The 16,312-nt window shown below is 48.5% G+C and overlaps 25 pseudogenes; all 25 read left to right on the forward strand.

Annotated features, from left to right (window-relative positions):
- Positions 1-910: 910 nt before the first annotated feature.
- On the forward strand, positions 911-1,019 carry LOC143965415 (5S ribosomal RNA; annotated as a pseudogene).
- Positions 1,020-2,306: 1,287 nt separating this feature from the next.
- On the forward strand, positions 2,307-2,425 carry LOC143965269 (5S ribosomal RNA; annotated as a pseudogene).
- A 530-nt stretch (positions 2,426-2,955) lies between these two features.
- On the forward strand, positions 2,956-3,064 carry LOC143965425 (5S ribosomal RNA; annotated as a pseudogene).
- A 294-nt stretch (positions 3,065-3,358) lies between these two features.
- On the forward strand, positions 3,359-3,467 carry LOC143965351 (5S ribosomal RNA; annotated as a pseudogene).
- Positions 3,468-3,559: 92 nt separating this feature from the next.
- LOC143965237 (5S ribosomal RNA) lies at positions 3,560-3,678 on the forward strand (annotated as a pseudogene).
- Positions 3,679-3,782: 104 nt separating this feature from the next.
- On the forward strand, positions 3,783-3,901 carry LOC143965277 (5S ribosomal RNA; annotated as a pseudogene).
- Positions 3,902-3,981: 80 nt separating this feature from the next.
- On the forward strand, positions 3,982-4,100 carry LOC143965421 (5S ribosomal RNA; annotated as a pseudogene).
- A 1,021-nt stretch (positions 4,101-5,121) lies between these two features.
- Positions 5,122-5,240, forward strand: LOC143965271 (5S ribosomal RNA; annotated as a pseudogene).
- Positions 5,241-5,773: 533 nt separating this feature from the next.
- On the forward strand, positions 5,774-5,882 carry LOC143965426 (5S ribosomal RNA; annotated as a pseudogene).
- A 294-nt stretch (positions 5,883-6,176) lies between these two features.
- Positions 6,177-6,285, forward strand: LOC143965352 (5S ribosomal RNA; annotated as a pseudogene).
- A 92-nt stretch (positions 6,286-6,377) lies between these two features.
- On the forward strand, positions 6,378-6,496 carry LOC143965238 (5S ribosomal RNA; annotated as a pseudogene).
- Positions 6,497-6,601: 105 nt separating this feature from the next.
- On the forward strand, positions 6,602-6,720 carry LOC143965278 (5S ribosomal RNA; annotated as a pseudogene).
- Positions 6,721-6,800: 80 nt separating this feature from the next.
- On the forward strand, positions 6,801-6,919 carry LOC143965422 (5S ribosomal RNA; annotated as a pseudogene).
- Positions 6,920-7,940: 1,021 nt separating this feature from the next.
- LOC143965272 (5S ribosomal RNA) lies at positions 7,941-8,059 on the forward strand (annotated as a pseudogene).
- Positions 8,060-8,590: 531 nt separating this feature from the next.
- Positions 8,591-8,699, forward strand: LOC143965427 (5S ribosomal RNA; annotated as a pseudogene).
- A 294-nt stretch (positions 8,700-8,993) lies between these two features.
- Positions 8,994-9,102, forward strand: LOC143965353 (5S ribosomal RNA; annotated as a pseudogene).
- Positions 9,103-9,194: 92 nt separating this feature from the next.
- Positions 9,195-9,313, forward strand: LOC143965239 (5S ribosomal RNA; annotated as a pseudogene).
- A 104-nt stretch (positions 9,314-9,417) lies between these two features.
- LOC143965279 (5S ribosomal RNA) lies at positions 9,418-9,536 on the forward strand (annotated as a pseudogene).
- An 80-nt stretch (positions 9,537-9,616) lies between these two features.
- LOC143965423 (5S ribosomal RNA) lies at positions 9,617-9,735 on the forward strand (annotated as a pseudogene).
- Positions 9,736-10,620: 885 nt separating this feature from the next.
- Positions 10,621-10,738, forward strand: LOC143965379 (5S ribosomal RNA; annotated as a pseudogene).
- A 992-nt stretch (positions 10,739-11,730) lies between these two features.
- On the forward strand, positions 11,731-11,849 carry LOC143965363 (5S ribosomal RNA; annotated as a pseudogene).
- A 101-nt stretch (positions 11,850-11,950) lies between these two features.
- Positions 11,951-12,069, forward strand: LOC143965518 (5S ribosomal RNA; annotated as a pseudogene).
- Positions 12,070-12,683: 614 nt separating this feature from the next.
- LOC143965464 (5S ribosomal RNA) lies at positions 12,684-12,792 on the forward strand (annotated as a pseudogene).
- Positions 12,793-12,884: 92 nt separating this feature from the next.
- On the forward strand, positions 12,885-13,004 carry LOC143965356 (5S ribosomal RNA; annotated as a pseudogene).
- Positions 13,005-13,512: 508 nt separating this feature from the next.
- Positions 13,513-13,622, forward strand: LOC143965522 (5S ribosomal RNA; annotated as a pseudogene).
- Positions 13,623-16,312: the final 2,690 nt, after the last annotated feature.

A 16,312-nucleotide genomic window follows, 5' to 3' on the forward strand; every position in this document is an offset into this window, starting at 1 on the left:
GTGGCTGTGTCACGTCCAGGTAAGCTGTGAGTGTCGCTTCTCTGCACTTTTTCCCCGGAGCTCCTTCACTCAGCGCCCATCACAGTCCGCACTCGGCCACGCCCCCGGCTTCTTTTTGGCATTGACTTGTTGTTTTTTTCATAACCCAGAAAGTGCCTGATCTCTGAGGCTAAGCAGAGTCAGGCCTGGTTAGTACCTGTATGGAAAACCGCCTGTGAATACCAGGTGCAGTAGGCTTCTTTTTTTTGGGGGGCGTTGACTTGTTTTTTTTCCCTGTTTCCCAAGGTGACCATCTTGGCGTTTGTTAAGATTGTTGAGGGTGCCCAAAAAGATTGCCTATGGCCACATCACCATGAAAGCGCCCAATATCGTCTGATTTCGGAGACTAAGCAGGGTCTGGCCTGGATGGGAGAGTGCCTGGGAATACACCCACACTAGTTTACACGCATACAGCCCTTTCTTATTTACTCCCAGTAACCAGCTCCGTTACCTTTACCATCACCCTGAAAGTGCCCGATCCCGTATGATTCTCGGAGGCGAAGCAGGGTCGGGCCTCGTTAGTACCTGGCTGGGAGACCACCTGGGAATACCAGGTGCCGTAGGCTTCTTTTTTTTTGCATTGACTTGTTGTTATCCCTTGTTTTCCAAGGTGACTGTCTTGGCCTTTGTCAAGAGGGTTGAGGGTGCCCAAAGAGATTGCCTACGTACACATCACCCTGAAAGCACCCAATCTCGTCTGATCACAGAGGGTAAGCAGGGTCGGGGTTCGTTAGTACCTGGATGGGAGACCACCTGGGAATACTTGGTGCCGTAGGCTTCCTTTTTCTTTTTTTTTTGGCGTCGACTTGTTTTTTACCCAAGGTGACCATCTTGGCGTTTGTTAAGAGGGTTAAAGGTGCCCAAAATTATTGCCTACGGCCACATCACCCTAAAAGCACCTGATCTCAGAGGCTAAGCAGGGTCGGGCCTGGTTAATACCTGGATGGGAGACTGCCTGGGAATTCCAGATGCCGTAGGCTTCTTTTTTTTTTTTTTTTTTGCCGTTGACTTATTATTTTCCCTCGTTTCCCAAGGTGACCACCTTGGCATTTGTCAAGAGGGTTGAGGGTGCCCAAAGAGATTGCCTACGGCCACATCACCCTGAAACTGCCCGATCTCGTCTGATTCTCAGAGGCTAAGCAGAGTCAGGCCTCGTTAGTACCTGGATTCTTTGAGGCTAAGCGGAGTCGGGCCTCGTTAGTACCTGGATGGGAGACAGCCTGGTAATACCAGGTGCCATAGGCTTCTTTTTTTTTGGGGCGTTGACTTGTTTTTTCCCTTGTTTCCCAAGGTGACCATCTTGGTGTTTATCAAGAGGGTTGAGGGTGCCCAAAGACGGCCACATCACCCTAAAAGCACCCGATCTTGGAGACTAAACCATGTTGGGCCTGGTTGGTACCTCAATGGAAGACCGCCTGGGAATACCAGGTGCCGTATGCTTCCTTTTTTTTTTTTTTGGCGTTGACTTGTTTTTTTCCCTTGTTTCCCACGTTGACCATCTTGGCATCTGTCAAGAGGGTTGAAGGTGCCCAAAGAGATTGCCTATGGCCAAATCACCCTTAAAGCGCACAATCTCATCTGGTCTCAGAGGCTAAGCAGAGTCGGGCCTGGATGGGAGACCACCTGGGAATACCATTCATTTTTTTTTTTTGGCTTTGACTTGTTTTTTTTCCCTCGTTTCCCAAGGTGTTACCTGCCAGATGAGCCTGACGTGCAGTGGGAAGGCTGTCTCGTACAACCCCGGCTCAAGGGCCACCGATGTTGCAACAGTGGCCGCAAGAGTCTGGCGGTGTATGGGTGCCTGGTTCGTCTTTGGACTTATCAGCTGGTGCAGCAGGAAACAGGAAGCAGGCTGGTAAGCTGGGGAGACACTAAATACGTAGTCAGATAAGCCGGATTTGGTAACAGATGATCAGATGTAGATAGACGACAGGCAGAGAATGGTCAGGATACAGGCAAAGTTCGGCAACAGGATATCAAGCAGTGTAGAGCTGAGCATGGTTACAAGGCAGGCCAGGGTCAGGATAACAGAGATCAATCGTAGTCAAATAAGCCGGGTCAAATACAGGAAACAGATCGGATCACGGGAACAGGTATGAGCCGCAGATCAGACAGCAAAGACAGTGCTGCTGAGGTTTTTAAATAAGGCAGCCTGTTGCCAATCACTGAAATTAGTCTGGATTATTTTAACCCCTAGGTGGCAGATCCATGACACAAGGTGACCATCTTGGTGTTTGTCAAGAGGGTTGAGGGTACCTAAAGAGATTGCCTACGGCCACATCACCCTGAAAGTGCCAAATCTCATCTGATCTAGGACGCTAAGCAGGGTCGGGCCTGGTTGGTACTTGGAAGGGAGACCGCCTGGGATTACCAGGTGCTGTAAGCCTTTTTTTTTTCTTTGGCGTTGACTTGTTTTTTTCCCTTGTTTCCCAAGGTGACCATCTTGGCGTTTGTCAAGAGCATTGAGGGTGCTCAAAGAGCATGCCTATGGCCACTCTGAAAGCCCCTGATCTCATCTGATTTTGGAGGCTGAGCAGGGTCGGGCCTGGTTAGTACCTGCATGGGAGACAGCCTGGGAATACCAGGTGCCGTAGGCTTCTTTTTTTTGGGGGGGGGGGGGGGGCGAACACTTGATTTTTTTCCCTTTTTTCCCAGGGAGACCATCTTGGTGTTTGCCAAGAGGGTTAAGGGTGCCCAAACAGATTGCCTACAGCTACATAATCCTGAAAGCGCCAGATCTGGTCTGATCTCGGAGACTAAGCAGTGTTGGGCCTGGTTAGTACCTAAATGGAAGACCGCCAGGAAATACCAGGTGCCGTAGGCTTTTTTTTTTGGGCGTTGACTTGTTTTTTCCCTCGTTTCCCAAGGTGACCATCTTGGCATTTGTCAAGAGGGTTGAGATTACCCAAAGAGATTGCCTACGGTCACATTACCCTGAAAGCGCCTGATCTCGGAGGCTAAGCAGGGTTGGGCTTGGTTAGTACCTGGATGGGAGACCACCTGGGAATACCAGGCTCCGTAGGATTAATTTTTATTTTATTTTTTGCCATTGACTTGTTTTTTTCCCTTGTTTCCCAAGGTGATTATCTTGGCGTTTGTCAAGAGAGTTGAGGGTGCCCAAAGAGATTGCCTATGGCCACATCACCCTGAAAGAGCACAATCTCGTCTGGTCTCGGTCTCGTCTGGTCTCAGGCCTGCATGGGAGACCACCTGGGAATACCAGGTGCTGTAGGCTTCTTTTTTGTTTGTTTTTTTCCCTTGTTTCCTAAGGTGACCATCTTGACATTTGTCAAGAGGGTTGAGGGTGCCCAAAAAGATTGCCTACGGCCACATTACCCTGAAAGAGCCTGATATCGGAGGCTAAGCAGGGTGGGGCCTGGTTAGTACCTGGATGGGAGACCACCTGGGAATACCAGGTGCCGTAGGCTTCTTTTTTTTTGGCGTTGACTTGTTTTTTTCTCGTTTCCCAAGCTGACCATCTTGGCATTTGTCAAGAGGGTTGAGGGCACCCAAAGAGATTGCCTATGGCCAAATCACTACGAAAGTGCCCGATCTTGTCTGATCTCGGAGGCTAAGCAGGGTCAGGCCTGGTTAGTACCCGGATGGGAGACCGCCTGGGAATACCAGGTGCTGTAGGTTTCTTTTCTTTTTTTTTTTTTTTTGGCGTTGACTTGTTTTTTTCTCGTTTCCCAAGCTGACCATCTTGGCATTTGTTAAGAGGGTTGATGGTGTCCAAAGAGATTGCCTATGGCCAAATCACTCCGAAAGTGCCCGATCTTGTCTGATTTCGGAGGCTAAGCAGGGTCAGGCCTGGTTAGTACCTGGCTGGGAGACCGCCTGGGAATACCAGGTGCCGTTGGCTTCTTTTTTTTTGCATTGACTTGTTTTCCAAGGTGACCGTCTTGGCGTTTGTCAAGAGGGTTGAGGATGCCCAAAGAGATTGCCTACGGCCACATCACCCTGAAAGCACCCAATCTCGTCTGATCACAGAGGGTAAGCAGGGTCGGGGTTCGTTAGTACCTGGATGGGAGACCACCTGGGAATACTTGGTGCCGTAGGCTTCCTTTTTTTTTTTTTTTTTGGCGTTGACTTGTTTTTTACCCAAGGTTTCCATCTTGGCGTTTGTTAAGAGGGTTGAGGGTGCCCAAAGACGGCCACATCACCCTAAAAGCACCCGATCTTGGAGACTAAACCATGTTGGGCCTGGTTGGTACCTCAATGGAAGACCGCCTGGGAATACCAGGTGCCGTATGCTTCCTTTTTTTTTTTTTTGGCGTTGACTTGTTTTTTTCCCTTGTTTCCCACGTTGACCATCTTGGCATCTGTCAAGAGGGTTGAAGGTGCCCAAAGAGATTGCCTATGGCCACATCACCCTTAAAGCGCACAATCTCATCTGGTCTCAGAGGCTAAGCAGAGTCGGGCCTGGATGGGAGACCACCTGGGAATACCATTCATTTTTTTTTTTTGGCTTTGACTTGTTTTTTTTCCCTCGTTTCCCAAGGTGTTACCTGCCAGATGAGCCTGACGTGCAGTGGGAAGGCTGTCTCGTACAACCCCGGCTCAAGGGCCACCGATGTTGCAACAGTGGCCGCAAGAGTCTGGCGGTGTATGGGTGCCTGGTTCGTCTTTGGACTTATCAGCTGGTGCAGCAGGAAACAGGAAGCAGGCTGGTAAGCTGGGGAGACACTAAATACGTAGTCAGACAAGCCGGATTTGGTAACAGATGATCAGATGTAGATAGACGACAGGCAGAGAATGGTCAGGATACAGGCAAAGTTCGGCAACAGGATATCAAGCAGTGTAGAGCTGAGCATGGTTACAAGGCAGGCCAGGGTCAGGATAACAGAGATCAATCGTAGTCAAATAAGCCGGGTCAAATACAGGAAACAGATCGGATCACGGGAACAGGTATGAGCCGCAGATCAGACAGCAAAGACAGTGCTGCTGAGGTTTTTAAATAAGGCAGCCTGTTGCCAATCACTGAAATTAGTCTGGATTATTTTAACCCCTAGGTGGCAGATCCATGACACAAGGTGACCATCTTGGTGTTTGTCAAGAGGGTTGAGGGTACCTAAAGAGATTGCCTACGGCCACATCACCCTGAAAGTGCCAAATCTCATCTGATCTAGGACGCTAAGCAGGGTCGGGCCTGGTTGGTACTTGGAAGGGAGACCGCCTGGGATTACCAGGTGCTGTAAGCCTTTTTTTTTTCTTTGGCGTTGACTTGTTTTTTTCCCTTGTTTCCCAAGGTGACCATCTTGGCGTTTGTCAAGAGCATTGAGGGTGCTCAAAGAGCATGCCTATGGCCACTCTGAAAGCCCCTGATCTCATCTGATTTTGGAGGCTGAGCAGGGTCGGGCCTGGTTAGTACCTGCATGGGAGACAGCCTGGGAATACCAGGTGCCGTAGGCTTCTTTTTTTTGGGGGGGGGGGGGGGGGGGCGAACACTTGATTTTTTTCCCTTTTTTCCCAGGGAGACCATCTTGGTGTTTGCCAAGAGGGTTAAGGGTGCCCAAACAGATTGCCTACAGCTACATAATCCTGAAAGCGCCAGATCTGGTCTGATCTCGGAGACTAAGCAGTGTTGGGCCTGGTTAGTACCTAAATGGAAGACCGCCAGGAAATACCAGGTGCCGTAGGCTTTTTTTTTTGGGCGTTGACTTGTTTTTTCCCTCGTTTCCCAAGGTGACCATCTTGGCATTTGTCAAGAGGGTTGAGATTACCCAAAGAGATTGCCTACGGTCACATTACCCTGAAAGCGCCTGATCTCGGAGGCTAAGCAGGGTTGGGCTTGGTTAGTACCTGGATGGGAGACCACCTGGGAATACCAGGCTCCGTAGGATTAATTTTTATTTTATTTTTTGCCATTGACTTGTTTTTTTCCCTTGTTTCCCAAGGTGATTATCTTGGCGTTTGTCAAGAGAGTTGAGGGTGCCCAAAGAGATTGCCTATGGCCACATCACCCTGAAAGAGCACAATCTCGTCTGGTCTCGGTCTCGTCTGGTCTCAGGCCTGCATGGGAGACCACCTGGGAATACCAGGTGCTGTAGGCTTCTTTTTTGTTTGTTTTTTTCCCTTGTTTCCTAAGGTGACCATCTTGACATTTGTCAAGAGGGTTGAGGGTGCCCAAAAAGATTGCCTACGGCCACATTACCCTGAAAGAGCCTGATATCGGAGGCTAAGCAGGGTGGGGCCTGGTTAGTACCTGGATGGGAGACCACCTGGGAATACCAGGTGCCGTAGGCTTCTTTTTTTTTGGCGTTGACTTGTTTTTTTCTCGTTTCCCAAGCTGACCATCTTGGCATTTGTCAAGAGGGTTGAGGGCACCCAAAGAGATTGCCTATGGCCAAATCACTACGAAAGTGCCCGATCTTGTCTGATCTCGGAGGCTAAGCAGGGTCAGGCCTGGTTAGTACCCGGATGGGAGACCGCCTGGGAATACCAGGTGCTGTAGGTTTCTTTTCTTTTTTTTTTTTTTTTTGGCGTTGACTTGTTTTTTTCTCGTTTCCCAAGCTGACCATCTTGGCATTTGTTAAGAGGGTTGATGGTGTCCAAAGAGATTGCCTATGGCCAAATCACTCCGAAAGTGCCCGATCTTGTCTGATTTCGGAGGCTAAGCAGGGTCAGGCCTGGTTAGTACCTGGCTGGGAGACCGCCTGGGAATACCAGGTGCCGTTGGCTTCTTTTTTTTTGCATTGACTTGTTTTCCAAGGTGACCGTCTTGGCGTTTGTCAAGAGGGTTGAGGATGCCCAAAGAGATTGCCTACGGCCACATCACCCTGAAAGCACCCAATCTCGTCTGATCACAGAGGGTAAGCAGGGTCGGGGTTCGTTAGTACCTGGATGGGAGACCACCTGGGAATACTTGGTGCCGTAGGCTTCCTTTTTTTTTTTTTTTTTGGCGTTGACTTGTTTTTTACCCAAGGTTTCCATCTTGGCGTTTGTTAAGAGGGTTGAGGGTGCCCAAAGACGGCCACATCACCCTAAAAGCACCCGATCTTGGAGACTAAACCATGTTGGGCCTGGTTGGTACCTCAATGGAAGACCGCCTGGGAATACCAGGTGCCGTATGCTTCCTTTTTTTTTTTTTTGGCGTTGACTTGTTTTTTTCCCTTGTTTCCCACGTTGACCATCTTGGCATCTGTCAAGAGGGTTGAAGGTGCCCAAAGAGATTGCCTATGGCCACATCACCCTTAAAGCGCACAATCTCATCTGGTCTCAGAGGCTAAGCAGAGTCGGGCCTGGATGGGAGACCACCTGGGAATACCATTCATTTTTTTTTTTTGGCTTTGACTTGTTTTTTTTCCCTCGTTTCCCAAGGTGTTACCTGCCAGATGAGCCTGACGTGCAGTGGGAAGGCTGTCTCGTACAACCCCGGCTCAAGGGCCACCGATGTTGCAACAGTGGCCGCAAGAGTCTGGCGGTGTATGGGTGCCTGGTTCGTCTTTGGACTTATCAGCTGGTGCAGCAGGAAACAGGAAGCAGGCTGGTAAGCTGGGGAGACACTAAATACGTAGTCAGACAAGCCGGATTTGGTAACAGATGATCAGATGTAGATAGACGACAGGCAGAGAATGGTCAGGATACAGGCAAAGTTCGGCAACAGGATATCAAGCAGTGTAGAGCTGAGCATGGTTACAAGGCAGGCCAGGGTCAGGATAACAGAGATCAATCGTAGTCAAATAAGCCGGGTCAAATACAGGAAACAGATCGGATCACGGGAACAGGTATGAGCCGCAGATCAGACAGCAAAGACAGTGCTGCTGAGGTTTTTAAATAAGGCAGCCTGTTGCCAATCACTGAAATTAGTCTGGATTATTTTAACCCCTAGGTGGCAGATCCATGACACAAGGTGACCATCTTGGTGTTTGTCAAGAGGGTTGAGGGTACCTAAAGAGATTGCCTACGGCCACATCACCCTGAAAGTGCCAAATCTCATCTGATCTAGGACGCTAAGCAGGGTCGGGCCTGGTTGGTACTTGGAAGGGAGACCGCCTGGGATTACCAGGTGCTGTAAGCCTTTTTTTTTTCTTTGGCGTTGACTTGTTTTTTTCCCTTGTTTCCCAAGGTGACCATCTTGGCGTTTGTCAAGAGCATTGAGGGTGCTCAAAGAGCATGCCTATGGCCACTCTGAAAGCCCCTGATCTCATCTGATTTTGGAGGCTGAGCAGGGTCGGGCCTGGTTAGTACCTGCATGGGAGACAGCCTGGGAATACCAGGTGCCGTAGGCTTCTTTTTTTTGGGGGGGGGGGGGGGGGCGAACACTTGATTTTTTTCCCTTTTTTCCCAGGGAGACCATCTTGGTGTTTGCCAAGAGGGTTAAGGGTGCCCAAACAGATTGCCTACAGCTACATAATCCTGAAAGCGCCAGATCTGGTCTGATCTCGGAGACTAAGCAGTGTTGGGCCTGGTTAGTACCTAAATGGAAGACCGCCAGGAAATACCAGGTGCCGTAGGCTTTTTTTTTTGGGCGTTGACTTGTTTTTTCCCTCGTTTCCCAAGGTGACCATCTTGGCATTTGTCAAGAGGGTTGAGATTACCCAAAGAGATTGCCTACGGTCACATTACCCTGAAAGCGCCTGATCTCGGAGGCTAAGCAGGGTTGGGCTTGGTTAGTACCTGGATGGGAGACCACCTGGGAATACCAGGCTCCGTAGGATTAATTTTTATTTTATTTTTTGCCATTGACTTGTTTTTTTCCCTTGTTTCCCAAGGTGATTATCTTGGCGTTTGTCAAGAGAGTTGAGGGTGCCCAAAGAGATTGCCTATGGCCACATCACCCTGAAAGAGCACAATCTCGTCTGGTCTCGGTCTCGTCTGGTCTCAGGCCTGCATGGGAGACCACCTGGGAATACCAGGTGCTGTAGGCTTCTTTTTTGTTTGTTTTTTTCCCTTGTTTCCTAAGGTGACCATCTTGACATTTGTCAAGAGGGTTGAGGGTGCCCAAAAAGATTGCCTACGGCCACATTACCCTGAAAGAGCCTGATATCGGAGGCTAAGCAGGGTGGGGCCTGGTTAGTACCTGGATGGGAGACCACCTGGGAATACCAGGTGCCGTAGGCTTCTTTTTTTTTGGCGTTGACTTGTTTTTTTCTCGTTTCCCAAGCTGACCATCTTGGCATTTGTCAAGAGGGTTGAGGGCACCCAAAGAGATTGCCTATGGCCAAATCACTACGAAAGTGCCCGATCTTGTCTGATCTCGGAGGCTAAGCAGGGTCAGGCCTGGTTAGTACCCGGATGGGAGACCGCCTGGGAATACCAGGTGCTGTAGGTTTCTTTTCTTTTTTTTTTTTTTTTGGCGTTGACTTGTTTTTTTCTCGTTTCCCAAGCTGACCATCTTGGCATTTGTTAAGAGGGTTGATGGTGTCCAAAGAGATTGCCTATGGCCAAATCACTCCGAAAGTGCCCGATCTTGTCTGATTTCGGAGGCTAAGCAGGGTCAGGCCTGGTTAGTACCTGGCTGGGAGACCGCCTGGGAATACCAGGTGCCGTTGGCTTCTTTTTTTTTGCATTGACTTGTTTTCCAAGGTGACCGTCTTGGCGTTTGTCAAGAGGGTTGAGGATGCCCAAAGAGATTGCCTACGGCCACATCACCCTGAAAGCACCCAATCTCGTCTGATCACAGAGGGTAAGCAGGGTCGGGGTTCGTTAGTACCTGGATGGGAGACCACCTGGGAATACTTGGTGCCGTAGGCTTCCTTTTTTTTTTTTTTTTTTGGCGTTGACTTGTTTTTTACCCAAGGTTACCATCTTGGCGTTTGTCAAGAGGGTTGAAGGTGCCCAATATTATTGCCTACGGCCACATCACCCTAAAAGCACCTGATCTCAGAGGCTAAGCAGGGTCGGGCCTGGTAAATACCTAGATGGGAGACTGTCTGGGAATTCCAGATGCCGTGGGCTTCTTTTTTTTTTTGGCGTTGACTTATTATTTTCCCTCGTTTCCCAAGGTGACCACCTTGGCATTTGTCAAGAGGGTTGAGGGTGCCCAAAGAGATTGCCTAAGGCCACATCACCCTGAAACTGCCCGATCTCGTCTGATTCTTGGAGGCTAAGCAGAGTCAGGCCTCGTTAGTACCTGGATTCTCGGAAGCTAAGCGGAGTCGGGCCTCGTTAGTACCTGGATGGGAGACAGCCTGGTAATACAAAATGCCATAGGCTTCTTTTTTTTTTTTGGTGTTGACTTGTTTTTTTCCCTTGTTTCCCAAGGTGACCATCTTGGTGTTTATCAAGAGGGTTGAGGGTGCTCAAAGACTAAACCATGTTGGGCCTGGTTGGTACCTCAATTGAAGACCGTCTGGTAATACCAGGTGCCGTATGCTTCTTTTTTTTTTTGGCGTTGACTTGTTTTTTTTCCCTTGTTTCCCACGTTGACCATCGGATCACAGGAACAGGAAGTCACGGGAACAGGTATGAGCCGCAGATCAGACAGCAAAGACAGTGCTGCTGAGGTTTTTAAATAAAGCAGCCTGTTGCCAATCACTGAAATTAGTCTGGATTATTTTAACCCCTAGGTGGCAGATCCATGACACAAGGTGACCATCTTGGCGTTTGTCAAGAGGGTTGAGGGTACCTAAAGAGATTGCCTATGGCCACATCACCCTGAAAGTGCCAAATCTCATCTGATCTAGGACGCTAAGCAGGGTCGGGCCTGGTTGGTACTTGGAAGGGAGACCGCCTGGGAATACCAGGTGCGTAAGCCTTTTTTTTTTTTTTTTTGGTGTTGACTTGTTTTTTTCCCTTGTTTCCCAAGGTGACCATCTTGGTGTTTATCAAGAGGGTTGAGGGTGCCCAAAGACTAAACCATGTTGGGCCTGGTTGGTACCTCAATTGAAGACTGCCTGGTAATACCAGGTGCCGTATGCTTCTTTTTTTTTGGCGTTGACTTGTTTTTTTCCCTTGTTTCCCACGTTGACCATCTTGGCATCTGTCAAGAGGGTTGAAGGTGCCCAAAGAGATTGCCTATGGCCACATCACCCTGAAAGCGCACAATCTCGTCTGGTCTCAGAGGCTAAGCAGAGTCGGGCCTGGATGAGAGACCACCTGGGAATACCATTCATTTATTTTTTTATTTTTTTTGGCGTTGACTTGTTTTTTTTCCTCGTTTCCCAAGGTGTTACATACCTGCCAGATGAGCCTGACGTGCAGTGGGAAGGCTGTCTCGTACAACCCCGGCTCAAGAGCCACCGATGTTGCAACAGTGGCCGCAAGAGTCTGGCGGTGCCTGGTTCATCTTTGGACTTATCACCTGGTCAGCAGGAAGCAGGCTGGTAAGCTGGGGAGACACTAAATACGTAGTCAGACAAGTCGGATTTGGTAACAGATGATCATATGTAGATATAGACGACAGGCAGAGAATGGTCAGGATACAGGCAATGTTCGGCAACAGGATATCAAGCAGTGTAGAGTGAGCATGGTTACAAGGCAGGCCAGGGTCAGGATAACAGAGATCAATCGTAGTCAAACAAGCCGGGTCAAACACAGGAAACAGATCGGATCACAGGAACAGGAAGTCAACAGGTATGAGCCGCAGATCAGACAGCAAAGACAGTGCTGCTGAAGTTTTTAAATAAGGCAGCCTGTTGCCAATCACTGAAATTAGTCTGGATTATTTTAACCCCTAGGTGGCAGATCCATGACACAAGGTGACCATCTTGGTGTTTGTCAAGAGGGTTGAGGGTACCTAAAGAGATTGCCTATGGCCACATCACCCTGAAAGTGCCAAATCTCATCTGATCTAAGACGCCAAGCATGGTCGGGCCTGGTTGGTACTTGTAAGGGAGACCGCCTGGGAATACCAGGTGTCGTAGGCTTCTTCTTTTTTTTTTGGGGCATTGACTTGATTTTTTTCCCTTGTTTCCCAGGGTGACCATCTTGGTGTTTGCCAAGAGGGTTAAGGGTGCCCAAACAGATTGCCTACAGCTACATAATCCTGAAAGCGCCCGATCTGGTCTGATCTCGGAGACTAAGCAGTGTCGGGCCTGGTTAGTACCTGAATGGAAGACCGCCAGGGAATACCAGGTGCCGTAGGCTTTTTTTTTTTTTTGGCGTTGATTTGTTTTTTCCCTTGTTTCCCAAGGTGATTATCTTGCCGTTTGTCAAGAGAGTTGAGGGTGCCCAAATAGATTGCCTATGGCCACATCACCCTGAAAGTGCCCGATCTCATCTGGTCTCGTCTGGTCTCAGGCCTGCATGGGAGACCACCTGGGAATACCAGGTGCCGTAGGCTTATTTTTTGTTTGTTTTTTCCCTTGTTTCCCAAGGTGACCATCTTGGCGTTTGTCAAGAGGGTTGAGGGTGCCCAAAAAGATTCATAGTTTCATAGTTAGTAAGGTTGAATAAAGACACTAGTCCATCCAGTTCAACCTGAGTGAGTGTCTACCCCTATCCCTGTACATTGCACACTCACATCAGTCCCTACCCTCAAGGAGCCCACAATCCAAGGTCCCCTATTCATATACTAGGGCCAATTTTGAACAGAAGCCAATTAACCTACCTGCATGTCTTTGGAGTGTGGGAGGAAACCCACACAGGCACAGGGAGAACATGCAAACTCCAGGCAGGTAGAGTCGTGGTTGGGATTTGAACCACTGACACTTTTTACTGCTAGGTGAGAGTGCTAACCACTACACCACTGTGCCGCCATTGCCTACGGCCACATTACCCTGAAAGAGCCTGATATCGGAGGCTAAGCAGGGTGGGGCCTGGTTAGTACCCGGATGGGAGACTACCTGGGAATACCAGGTGCCGTAGGCTTCTTTTTTTTTGGCGTTGACTTGTTTTTTTCTCGTTTCCCAAGCTGACCATCTTGGTGTTTGTCAAGAGGGTTGAGGGTGCCCAAAGAGCATGCCTATGGTACAAATCACCCTGAAAGCACCCAATCTCGTCTGATCTTGGAGGCTAAGCAGGGTGGGGCCTGGTTAGTACCTGCATGGGAGAGTGCCTTGGAATACCAGGTGCCGTAAGCTTTTGTTTTTTTGGCGTTGACTTGTCTTTTTCCCTTGTTTCCCATGGTGACCATCTTGGCGTTTGTCAAGAGGGTTGAGGGTGCTCAAACAGTTTTCCTATGGCCACATCACCCTGAAAGCCCCTCATCTTGTTGGCTAAGCAGAGTTGGGACTGGTTAGTACATGGATGGGAGACCGCCTGGAAATACCAGGTGCCATAGGCTTCTTTTTTTATTTATTTTTTTGGTGTTGACTTGTTTTTTTCCCTTGTTTCCCAAGGTGACCATCTTGCCATTTTTCAAGAGGGTGGAGGGTGCCCCTGAAAGCGCCCGATCTCATCTGATCTTGGAGACTAAGAAGCGTCGAGCCTGGTTCATACCTCGATGGGAGACCGCCTGGGATTACCAGGTGGCGTAGACTTCTTGCTATTTTTTTGTTTTTTTAGGCGTTGACTTGTTTTTTTTTTTCTTGTTTCCCAAGGTGATCATCTTGGCGTTTGTCAAGAGGGTTGAGGGTGCCTAAAGAGCATGCCTACGGCCACATCACCCCTGAAAGCGTCTGATCTCGGAGGCTAAGCAGGGTCTGGCTTGGTTAGTACCTGGATAGGAGACTGCCTGGGAATACCAGGTGCCGTAGGCTTCTTTTTTTTGGCATTGACATGTTTTTTCCCTAGTTTCCCAAGGTGACCATCTTGTTGTTTTTCATGGGGGTTGAGGGTACCCGCCGTTTATTACCTAATAAAGGTTTAACCTCCTGATCACCCGGCGGGTGATATGTTAGGTTTTAGGGTCTGTGTCACCCCAGGCAGCATCAGGTTAGTGCCAGTACCGCTAACACCCAGGCACGTAGTATAAACATCCCTTAGTGGTATAGTATCTGAACAGATAGATATCTGATCAGATCTATACTAGCGTCCCCAGAAGCTTAGGGTTCCCAAAAATGCAGTGTTAGCAGGATCAGCCCAGATACCTGCTAGCACCTGCATTTTGCCCCTCCTCCCAGCCCAGCCCACCCTAGTGCAGTATCGATCTATAACTGTCACTTACAAAACACTAAACACACATAACTGCAGCGTTCATAGAGCCAGGCCTGATCCCTGCGATCGCCAACAGTTTTTTTGGTAGCGTTTTGATACAGTCGTTATCAGTAAGGAGCTTTTTTACCTGTGAGTCTCGCTAGTGTACAACTAAATTTAGAGCCCAAAATGGCAAATCGAAGGTACACTAGTGAAGAGGCCTACACGTTTCTGAACATGACAGATAGTGAAGAGGACGTCACTCATCGGTCAGATTCAGGCTTAGAATACAATCCTGTAGACGACAGCGGCTCCATGACAGATAGCTCTGACGATGGCGTTGTGGTCCCTGCCAAGGTCAGGCGTACCAGACCCCAATCTTCTGTAATCGAGGTGCAAGAACCGCAGGTCCCTCATATGGAGCAGAGCAGTACTAGTGCCGCTCATCCTTCTGGTGAACTGGAAAGCACCAGCGGCCTAGTACATTTTGGTCGTAGTCAAACCAGCACTGCAGTATCACATGGTGATGTGGCGAGTCCCCTAAGTGCAGTTCAAGCTGGTGAGGTTGCAAGCACAAGTAGTGTCCCACTGCCACCAAGAAGACAAACACAGGCCCGTCATGATCATCGTGCCCGTAGTGCCCTTCCTGCTGCATTTGTCAATCCTATTTGGGAACCCACCACTTCTACAGCACCCCTACTTCCCCCACTCACAGGCCAACTCGGCATTCAGGTGGAAACAGTTGATTTTACGTCACTTGATTTTTATTCGCTGTTTTTCATCAAAGATCTCTATAGATCTATTGTGGACCAAAGCAATTTGTACGCTGGTCAACACATCGCCACTATTCCCCAGTTCTCCATGGCCAGAGATTGGAAAACGATTACAGTTTCTGAATTTAAGCTCTTTCTGGGCCTTTCCCTCAACAAGGGCATAACTAAAAAGAGTGAATTGCAGTCATATTGGTTCACCATATTTCCTTGTTCTCTGCTTCCATGACCAGAGCACGATATGAGCAGATTCTGTGGTTCATGCATGTCAAGGACAATTTACCCTGTCGTCCTCGTGGAGACCCTGGATACGATCGGCTCTACAAAATTCGGCCCCTCGTAAACCACTTCAACCCACGTTTTGCAGACTTGTTTATTCCCCATTAAGTTTGATGAGTCACTGATTACGTTTTCCGGCCACTTGTCATTCAAACAGTACCTTCCCAGCAAGTGTGCCAAATACGGGGTCAAGATGTATAAGCTCTGTGACAGGGCCACAGGCTATACATGTAGTTTTATGGTTTACGAGGGCAAAGATAGTCACATAGAGCCGACAAACTGCCCTGACAACATAGGAAGTGCTGGCAAGATTGTGTGGGACTTGGTTTCCCTCTTATTTGGAAAGGGGTACCACTTGTACGTGGACAATTATTAAACAAGTGTGCCACTTTTTAGTCACTTGTTTGATCATCAGATTGGAGCATGTGGCACCGTGCGACCTAATTGCTGGGGCTTTCCCAAGCGGCTTGTAGATTTCTGACTTAGGCTGGGGAGAGAGCCTGCTTCAAGTGTGATCATTTAATAAAGACAAATATCCCTGCGCCAACCAAATGAATAGAGGGATGGGTACTGCTGCAAACACTTAGGGAAATGTCAGAACCCGGATAAGCAAAGAAAGAATAGAATAGTGCTGTGCTGTACGAATAAAGTGAAAAAGGGGAAAAGGTATTGAACCACACTATGAAGAGGCAATGGGACACATAAAAGCTTTAGGTAGAGTGCAATAGACGCAGATACATGAATGAACAAATAAAACTTCCTTCAATGCAAATAGAAAATAAATAAAAATAGATCACAGTATATCCAACAAGCAATGACCGTGAAAAACCCTTTTCCAAAGTAAAGTGTAAAATTTATAGTGACTCAGTATTGATCCAAAAATAAACATATAAAGTGCTGGTGCTAGTAAACATTGTGAAAAAGGTTGGTATATATAATGAATCGCAGTATATCAAAAGTGTATCCACAGAATTAATAAAATTAAATTAAAAAAATGAATAAAATAAATCAATGTCCGTGCAAAGATAAGATGCAACTTATGCCGCGTACACACGTAGCAGACTATCCGGCGGGCTTAGTCTGGCGGACTTTCTGCCGGACTGTCCGCCGGACTTTCCGAACAAGCTACCTTGCCACACACGGCACTTTTGCGGCGGACTAATACGGCGTACTAAGTCCGCCGGACTATCCGCCGTACTTTTGAAATGAACAGACTCGCCCACACACGCGGAAGAAAGTCCGCTAATTTTGAAGGAGGCGTCGCT

Source organism: Lithobates pipiens, unplaced genomic scaffold (genome assembly GCF_037356315.1).
Source record: "Lithobates pipiens isolate NorthernLeopardFrog02 unplaced genomic scaffold, aLitPip1_a1.2 Scaffold_8, whole genome shotgun sequence".
NCBI lineage: Eukaryota > Metazoa > Chordata > Amphibia > Anura > Ranidae > Lithobates > Lithobates pipiens.